Raw genomic sequence first — 10447 nt, 5'->3', positions numbered from 1 at the left:
GTAGAGTATCACTGTAGGAGTAATAATACCCATAATCCTATCAGTCAAACAGGGAAATGGTTCCAGTCTTTCCATCATAAATTTTTCCCGTAGGGGATTTTACAAACACTTAAAATAAGGGCTGTGTTTTGTGTAGGCTTACCCTGATGTTTTGATAACCGTGTAAATCTCTCTCCGACAAGGAGACTTATCAATATATTCACCTGTATCTACCCCCAACAAATGAAATGCTAATTAGCCGCTAATGTAGCTATCATAAAGACGGGAACCACTGAAATGCAGACGCTGTGCCACTTGGCTGTGGGTTTGTAATTTGATTATTTACATTTTAGTCATTTAGCAGACGCTCTTATCCAGAGCGACTTACAGTTAGTGAGTGCATACGTTATTTTTTTAAATACTGGCCCCCTGTGGGAATCGAACCCACAACCCTGGCGTTGCAAACGCCATGCTCTACCAACTGAGCTACATCCCTGCCGGCCATTGCCTCCCCTACCCTGGACGACGCTGGGCCAATTGTGCGCCGCCCCATGGGTCTCCTGGTCGCAGCCTGCTACAACAGAGTCTGGATTCGAACCAGGATCTCTAGACCACTGCGCCACTCAGGAGTAATGTCACGTGCTAGCGTGAGTGTAGCTGAGGCAAGCGCACACATTTTCTTCATAAAATTTACCATTAGTTGTAGTTCATCATATTCATAAAATGATCTTTACAAAAACTCAAGTCAAAATAGAGGAATACATGTTTATTTCTCGTGGGAAAAATAAACAAGGTGTATTGCAAGACTTGATCAACACAGAGCCTTAACAATATCAGTACAAAACATTAAATACCAGTCGACAAGGTCTCCTAGATGTTTGGAGTGTTAACCACATCACACTAATCTTGTGAATTGTTCCGTAATAAATATTCAGCCTGAAAGAAATACACAGAATTGAGATTTTATTTTATTTTTATAGATTGGCAGGTAAGGGTGCTCTCGAGCGGCTAGACGTTCTTTACCATTCGGCCATCAGATATGCCACCAATGCTCCTTATAGGACACATCACTGCACTCTATACTCCTCTGTAAACTGGTCATCTCTGTATACCCATCGCAAGACCCCCTGGTTGATGCTTATTTACAAAACCCTCTTAGGCCTCACTCCCCCCTATCTGAGATACCTACTGCAGCGCTCATCATCCACCCGTTCTGCCAGTCAGTCTGTTAAAGGTCCCCAAAGCACACACATCCCTGGGTCACTCCAATTTCCAGTTCGCTGCAGCTAGCGACTGGAACGAGCTGCAAAAAAACACTCAAACTGGACAGTTTTATCTCCATCTCTTCATTCAAAGACTCAATCATGGACAATCTGACAGCAGTGGCTGCTTCGCGTGATGTATTGTTGGCTCTACCGTCTTGCCGTTTGTGCCCAATAATGTTTGTACCCTGTCTTGTGCTGCTGCCATGTTATGTTGCTGCCATGTTGGGTTGCTACCTTGCTATGTTGTCTTCGGTCTCATATATACATACACACACACACTCACACACACATTACATACACACTTTTTTTTAAAAATCCCAGTCCCCGTAAAAGGCCTTTTGGTAGCCCGTCATTGTAAATAAGAATGTGTTCTTAACTGACTTGCTTAGTTAAATAAAAGGTTAAATAAAAAAAGACTAAAAAGAAATAGGCTTCTACTATCTTGAACCCATTTGGTTTGTGCTCATTTCACCAGCCATCACTGCCCTGTCTATTGGTCTGATGTATGCATGTTGTTTCTGTACGTCCCTTTCTGGTGACAAATCAGATCTCTTTGTGGGATTAATAAAGTTTATTCAATAAAAAAAAAAAACGAACAACATTACCAGGAAGTCAACAGGGTCATCTGGCTTGGCCTTGCAGCACTCCATCGTGCCCTCAGTGAGAGAGGGCATCATGTACTTCATCAGGTAGTTCCTCAGGGGGATGAAGCGAGCCTCCAGCAGCTCATGCCTCTTCACCTCAGTCACGTGACGGTGATAAAGACACACATACACGTATAAATCAACTCGGCTAAAACAAACACTACAGCTCCATGGTTTACATTGTTGCTGGTGGCCCACTCTTCGATTGTATACAGAGAGTGGTTTTAAGAGTTCACAGATCTGAGAGGACTGGATAGAAGTACGCAATGTGGAGATGAGCCTATATATTCCAAGGGCTACCCATCAAAAAAGGCTTCAGAAAAGGCGTTCTGTGACCCAGGAAACAAAACTGCAAAACCATTACGTAGATCATTTTACGAATATGAACACTGTGGTTTAAAACTTGTAAAAGTTGCACATTAATAAATATTATAAAATCACCACCCGGTTGTTTTCGGAATCACAGCGCATTCTGGGTAATTTCCACTAGCAACATTATGAAGTTGTCATGTTACTGTTACTGAGAAAACCACTGTACATGGATAAAACATATTTCCTAGTTTCGGGCTAAATCTAGATCAGTGAATGCAACATGTGTCGCTTGAGCTGATGCAAGGACGAACACCGTACACACAAATAGTTCTGTGCACCAGTGTGCAACAAAAGTAACCAAGGTGAAACATAGCAGCGTTGCTAGGAAAATTACCTAAGACGCGCTGTGATTGGATGCCAAATATCATAACTTTGATTAAAGAGAAAAAAACATATGTGCAACTTTTACACGTTTTTAATCACACAGTATTCATGTTCATAATGTTAGCTACATAGTCTTGCTGAAATTTAGCAGTTCCGTTTTCTGGGTCACGGAACACCACATTTTTGGTGGGTGGCCCTTGGTCTAATAAGGATTCTAAAATGGAATCAATCTCAATGAGTAATGTGAAAGATGTTTCCTGAAATGGCACCCTATTCCCATTATAGTATACTACTTCTGATGCAGCCCATCTCTTACCCACTCCTCTAGCTGTGCGGCCATCTTGGCCGCGGTCTCAGCCTCCCTCCTCTTTCACTCTGCGGTCTCCAGTACCAGGCGCTCTCCTCCGCAACCTTCCTCTCCATCGCCTCTCTCTCCTCAGGGGTGGGTCCGTAGTTCCGGGGATGCCCCACCAGCCTGGTGATGTTCTCCGTCACAGCACCGCATCGCTCTCCTCCATCGCCTCTCTCTCCTCAGGGGTGGGTCCGTAGTTCAGGGGACGCCCCACCAGCCTGGTGATGTTCTCCGTCACAGCACCGCATCGTTCACCTCTGACAGACAGACAATGAAAGACTTCCTCTCAATGCGTTAAGTTCTGTTCAATCACTATTTACTACACACTAGTTCTGATAATTAGGTTGACTATTGGGGTTTCTAAATGCTTTCACTAAATCAGTATTCTATTCCAGCCTTACCAATGTGTTCTGGGTGAATCTCCAGCACATCAAAGTAGTTCAGAACCGTTTAATCTTCCACATTGGCCTTTCTATATTTCTTCAGCCGGCTAAGGTGGCAGAGAGTAGCGAGTCTTCTCTGCCACAACCCCAGGTGAGTTCCGCACCCGCTCCTTTAAGAAGTCATCAGATGCCTCCAGGGAGAAAATAAACTCTGCAAGACAGACATACAGGGGGATCAATGATAGCCATGCAATACTGTGCATATGAGTAATAATACTAATAAATAACATTAACCTGGAATTATCTTGTTGTAGGCATGCATTTTGGAACTGGAATAATCCAGTTCCATGTCATCCTCTGGAAAACATCATTGTTTAATTAAGAGACCAAGCAGGATGACAGACACTGGAGTTCGGAACCAATAGTTCCAATGAAAAGGTGATGTTCTCTATCGTTTATTTGTAAAGTATTTTGCAATATCTTCAATGTTTCAATTGTAAATAAATGTTGATTTGATTTATGTGTACCATAGAAAATCTCCTCGGCCTGATGGTAGGACTTGGGGAAGCAGTCAGGGTCGAAGCCTTGGCTCCTGCACGGCTTTGAGATCAGCTTATCACGCATGATACGGTAAACAAGCCTGTCGCCCAGGCTACCTGCAAGAATAATGATGACATTTATGAAACCACAAACTCTGCTTGAGAAATGTTACAAAAACAACAAAAGTGAATAATATGAAATCCAACACGATAGACATGAGGCAGAGTCTAAATAAAATCTACAAACATGCTTTCAGGAACAACTAAATACCCCCCCCAAATACTACCATAACTCAATTTGAGCGCAAACTCTCCTCAACAGGTGTCCTTCACATAAAGAACTGGAATATGAACACACCTTCATTTTGCTCCTTGCTGTCCTTTAGCGAGTCCAGTTGGACCTGAGCGTTACTGACCGACTCTCCCTCCTGCTTAGCCCCTTTCACAGCATCCTCCTGAAATAGAATATATAATCAATTCATCTTGTATTAAAAGGTAGACTCAGCGACGTGACGTAGCTGGACAAAGTAAACAGCATAGTGGGTCAATGTCCGCAACAACTAATAGCATTGAAGCGCGAGGCTTAACTTCTACGCTGTTTTGGTCCCGCGTTAAGAACCAGTGCACATGCGCAGATACTGTGTGACAGCGAAGTCTTTGATCACGCTCATTGCAATATCTGCCACAGTACTCTTCCCTACCGCTGAGTGCCCAGGAGACAGATTCTGATTGGCTGATTGGAAAACAAAGAGCGCAATATCTCAATAGTTTATGTCTGGCTTAAATATGGATATAAAGTATCGTAGAAGGGTATTAATACCATGGTACACTCTCAGCATTGCTCCTCCTTGGGGACTTCCCTGGACCAAGCACAAAGCTTATTATCTAGCAGGGGGATATACAGAAAATACCACCAACCAATTTGTAGATCTATACCTCTATTTAAAATAAGAATATCAATAAACTTAAAATTACCAAAAATCTGTCTGGCTGGCTTAGCCTATTTACCTTCACAATACCCTCAAGTGTTCTTGGAATCATCCACAGCGATTAAATAATGTGTCTTTGGCTTGTGGTCGATAACATTCTGGATAACCCTTGTAGACAAAAGTTGACAGTAATTCTAGGATTAGTATTTTTCACCCTTGAATAAGCTCCCGAGTGGTGCAGCGGTCTAAGGCACTGCATCTCAGTGCTAGAGGCGTCACTACAGACCCTGGTTCGATTCCAGGCTGTATCACAATCCAGCCATGATTGGGAGTCCCATAGGGCCGCACACAAATGGCCCAGCGTCGTCCGGGTTTGGCAGTCATTGTAAATAAGAGTTTGTTTTTAACTGACTTGCCTAGTTAAATAAAGGTTAAATACAAAAATATAAGCAGTAATTGAACATCAACATAATGGAATGGACCCACAGAAAAATACAAACTCTGCAAGGTCGCTAACATGACCAGTACGGATAACATTTGTGCCAAGCCCAAAAACAGGAACTCTTGCAAACTCCAAGCCAACACGCCTTGAGGAGTCGAGCTAGATGAAAGAGTGAAATAGAAAACATCCATCCAAGCCTTGATAGAATAATAATGTATCAGTTATTTAGTTCAGATGTACCTTGAAGAAGTAGTCCAGGAGGTTCTCTCCCAATCCATATTCAGCACCTGCCACCACATCATCCTTACGTCAAGGAGCATTTGCCCAGCCCATTATACTCAGTTTTGCCCAGTTTGAGCACCTTTTTCTGTGCTACTTGAAGTTAGGATGATGTATTTTCCTCCTGTAGTTATCCACTGTCAGAGGAATCTCTGGGTCATTCTGAGGTCAGAAAGCAAAGGTATGTGAAGCAATTTAGCGAAGCGTTTTGAAATGTTGTACACAAATTGCATAGTAATTACAGAGCATTTAATACAAACTTAACGTTACAGGATCGACTGGCATGCTCATTGCCCTGGTCATGACTGATGATATCAAGATGAATATCTTTTGAGAGGCAAAACACTCTATATCTGAGTGAAGCATAAAGGAAGAGGAGGAGACGTCATTTTACTGTAGGATATAGGCCAGTGTTTCCCAAACTCGGTGCACATTTTGGTTTTTGCTTGATGATTAGTTGATTATTTGAATCAGCTGTGTAGTGCTAGGGCAAAAACCAAAACGTGCACCGCGTTTGGGAAATCCTGCTATAGGCCATGCAGTATTTGCAAAGTAACTCAAAAGGTCCCATGAGACAATATCTTGAGTGAATTTATAATGGTGGTTTCACAGACTGGTTAATTGCCAACCTGAAATCTAGGTTGAAGATGGGAAGGTTAAAACAACGTAATAATTCCATGCGGATGAGTTCGAAAATAAACTATGTAATTCATGGGACCAGCGCCGTTGCTGAATTAGCATTGAAAACGTGACCAGCTGTCGGGAAATCCAGTAATAAAGTGGCTGTACATTAATAGTGGCGCAAAGAGTTACGGGATATTAGAAACCTCTTGGTTTAACCTGTATATTTTGAACCTGAAATGGCCCTTGTTGCCTCATCTATCTGCTCTGATGTTTCTGAGATATTGTAAACCACCACGGCACATTTCAATAGGCCTGGCAGCAGCTGATCTCGGTTCTGTGACTGGAATGACATGTCAATGACTGGCCTAGATTCCTTTTTTTCATGAAATTGTTTCCAAACTGAAAATTACATGTCAATGCATAGTGCTGAATGATGACGTGTGGTTATACCAATATTGTATATTGGGTTATATACTCACAGAATAACATTCTAATGCAAAACTGGGGATTCTCCCCTCGTTGTTAAAGATAATTCCAACAATTTGGAAAGTCCCATCTTGCAGTGTAGGCTCATCCGCAGCCGGCAGGGGGACCATCCTCATTTGACAGAAACTTTACAGTCAGTGTAAACAAATCATAATTGTCAGCTACATTCTGTGAATATTTCACCACATAAACAGCCGATAAAAATAAATAATGTTGCTACTTTACCTTTGCTTTACATTTAGATGAATACGTGGCAATATTGTTGACGAAAACTCGTTTAGTTCGATAACTTTCTTTCTTTTCAACCGTCTCCCGTTGCTGGGGAAAGATGGACGCTTTGAGGTTGCTAACATCGCCTCAGCCAATGAAATAGGTGCATTTGCAAAAGGGAACACTGTCTCTTGCGCAGATAAATAATAAAATAGAGATTTAAAAAAATACATAATATGGGTACAGTTCAATGCATATTTAAGTGCGATACATAAATGTAAATTTTTTAAGCAGGGTATTTTGGAGGAGTTATTTTGGAGGAGTTACAGTTCAATGCATATTTAAGTGCGATACATAAATGTAAATGAAGATGGCTCTGTTCTCCAGTTGGTGTAAAAAAAAAATGGCTATTTTTGTCAGTCATATATTAAAACTCTCCCTCTCCCCATGACTTCTAGGCCTCTTCCACCCTGTACCCTGCAGGGGGTTGATTGTTTGGTGAATTAGGCCTAGTATGTCTTCCTCAGCCATGTGGTCGTAAATCTGACCAACCATTCAGGGTCTTCCTCCCAAACTCACCGCAACTAGTCTTGTAAACTACTCTTAGTGCTGATATGAATGCAATTCACAATAGGACAGGTGATTTTAGGCTATTATACAGTATGTGCAATGAAACCCAACACACACACACACACACACACACACACACACACACACACACACACACACACACACACACACACACACACACACACACCCCTGTAGCAGCACAGGACAACAACAGGCTTAGTGCTTCCAAAGCACTTCACATATTTATAGAGCTGACACTACGTGACAAACTGCCGGCATGGCTTCATCTGCCTTCAAAATGCCCCACTCCCTACTACAGGTCTCTCTCTCAGCACACTGTAAAACACAACCACACAATGGAATGACTGTCAATGACAACACACTGTGAAACACAGTTACACACGTCACCTGACAGTAAATTGTAACACACATTCACAGAATGGCTAGGTACAGCCAGAGAATAAGGCAGTAAATGGCAAACTGTTTAGCTATTTGGATTGAGACTTCAGTTATAATTCAAATAAGTAACAAGGCAAATAAAATACTATGTCATACTTATTTTCAAGTTTTTCAAATTGCATGACTTACTTACGCTCCAACCTTCTCACGTGGTCATTCTTTAGAGCCTACTCAACAACAGTGTTGTAAAGTACTTAAGTAAAAATACTTTAAAGCACTACTTAAGTAGTTTTTTGGGGTATCTAATTTGCTTTACTATTCATATTTTTAACTACTTTTACCTTTACTCCACTACATTCCTAAAGAAAATAATGTACTTTTTACTCCATGCATTTTCCCTGACATCCAAAAGTACTCGTTACATTTTGAAAGCTTAGCAGGACAGGAAAATGGTCCTATTCACGCACTTATCAATATATAAGGAATTTGAAATGATTTATACTTTTACTTTTACTTTTGATACTTAAGTATATTTTTGCAATTACATTTACTTTTGATACTGAAGTATATTTAAAACCAAATACTTTTAGACTTTAACTCAAGTAGTATTTTACTGGGTGACTTTCAATTTTACTTGAGTCATTTTCTATTAAGGTATCTTTACTTTTACTCAAGTATAGCAATTGAGTACTTTTCCCACCACTGCTCAACAAGGTCTCTACCTGCATCTAAATCCTGTCTTTGAGAGAGTATAGAGCTCTTAAGTAGTCAATATAATCTCACCTCTAGAGTTAGTCAGGATCCTCAGGGAACATGGAAAGCAGAGAAAAGAGATGGCCCCATGGCTTACTATCACTCTTCCGCTGACAGCTACTGTTTGTCACTGATTTACAGTGAGACATGCACATCAATTTGAGTAATATTTATATTGCTATTCTTGATTGACGTGTCTCCCATTGTGCAGTCGGTGTACTGCTGTATTGCCAGCAGCTGTTAAGAGATGGCATGTGGTACACACCACCCATCACATAGCGTTAAGGACAGGGGACAACTGAGAATAAAATTTGCCCACTGTCAAGAATCTCCATTTTGTTCCTCCCGCAGTGTCATTCAAAATCAAATCAAATCAAATGTTATTTGTCACATGCGCCAAATACAACAGGTGTAGGTAGACCTTACAGTGAAATGCTTACTTACAAGCTCTTAACCAACAATTCAGTTTTAAGAAAGAATACCAAAAAAATACGAAAAAAACATTAAATAAAAAAATAAGAAGAAATAAACAATTTCAAATAATTAAAAAGAGCAGCAGTAAAAATAACAATAGCGAGGCTATATACAGGGGGTACCGGTACCGAGTCAATTTGCGGGGGCACCGGTTAGTTGAGGTAATTGAGGTAATATTTACATGTAGGTAGAGTTATTAAAGTGACTATGCATAGATAATAAACAGAGAGTAGCAGCAGCGTAAAAGGGTAGCCATTTGATTAGCTGTTCAGGAGTCTTATGGCTTGGGGGTAGAAGCTGTTTAGAAGCCTCTTGGACCTACACTTGGCGCTCCGGTACCGCTTGCCGTGCGGTAGCAGAGAGAACAGTCTATGACTAGGGTGGCTGGAGTCTTTGACAATTTTTAGGGCCTTCCTCTGACACCGCCTGGTATAGAGGTCCTGGATGGCAGGAAGCTTGGCCCCAGTGATGTACTGGGTCGTACGCACTACCCTCTGTAGTGCCTTGCGGTCGGAGGCCGAGCAGTTGCCATACCAGGCAGTGATGCAACCAGTCAGGATGCTCTCGATGGTGCAGCTGTAGAACCTTTTGAGGATCTGAGGACCCATGCCAAATCTTTTCAGTCTCCTTAATGGGAATAGGTTTTGTCGTGCCCTCTTCACGACTGTCTTGGTGTGTTTGGACCATGATAGTTTGTTGGTGATGTGGACACCAAGGAACTTGAAGCTCTCAACCTGCTCCGCTACAGCCCCGTCGATGAGAAGGGGGGCGTGCTCGGTCCTCTTCTTTTTCCTATAGTCCACAATCATCTCCCTTGTCTTGATCACGTTGAGGGAGAGGTTGTTGTCCTGGCACCACACGGCCAGGTCTCTGACCTCCTCCCTATAGGCTGTCTTGTCGTTGTCGGTGATCAGGCCTACCACTGTTGTGTCATCGGCAAACTTAATGATGGTGTTGGAGTCGTGCCTGGCCATGCAGTCATGAGTGAACAGGGAGTACAGGAGGGGACTGAGCACGCACCCCTGAGGTGCCCCCGTGTTGAGGATCAGCGTGGCAGATGTGCTGTTACCTACCCTTACCACCTGGGGGCGGCCCGTCAGGAAGTCCAGGATCCAGTTGCAGAGGGAGGTGTTTAGTCCCAGGGTCCTTAGCTTAGTGATGAGCTTTGAGGGCACGATGGTGTTGAACACTGAGCTGTAGTCAATGAATAGCATTCTCACATAGGTGTTCCTTTTGTCCAGGTGTGAAAGGGCAGTGTGGAGTGCAATAGAGATTGCATCATCTGTGGATCTGTTGGGGCGGTATGTGAATTGGAGTGGGTCTAGGGTTTCTGGGATAATGGTGTTGATGTGATCCATGACCAGCCTTTCAAAGCACTTCATGGCTACAGACGTGAGTGCTACGGGTCGGTAGTCATTTAGGC

At 42.4% G+C, this 10447-nt stretch overlaps 1 pseudogene across 1 annotated transcript; it reads right to left on the bottom strand.

Annotated features, from left to right (window-relative positions):
• Positions 1 to 3426: 3426 nt before the first annotated feature.
• On the bottom strand, positions 3427 to 8525 carry LOC311106746 (adenylate kinase 7-like; annotated as a pseudogene). Its single transcript has 10 exons — positions 8520 to 8525; positions 6839 to 6936; positions 6612 to 6744; positions 6364 to 6472; positions 5779 to 5873; positions 5538 to 5670; positions 4498 to 4591; positions 4217 to 4313; positions 3847 to 3975; positions 3427 to 3530 (listed from the first exon to the last, which is right to left on the bottom strand). The product of its transcript is annotated as an adenylate kinase 7-like (transcript).
• Between the last annotated feature and the right edge of the window lie 1922 nt (positions 8526 to 10447).

This window comes from Coregonus lavaretus, assembly GCF_964263955.1.
Source record: "Coregonus lavaretus genome assembly, chromosome: 31".
NCBI classification, from domain to species: Eukaryota; Metazoa; Chordata; class Actinopteri; order Salmoniformes; family Salmonidae; genus Coregonus; species Coregonus lavaretus.
The sequence above is the reverse complement of the archived record's forward strand: the minus strand, read 5'-3'. Positions and strand labels throughout refer to the sequence as shown.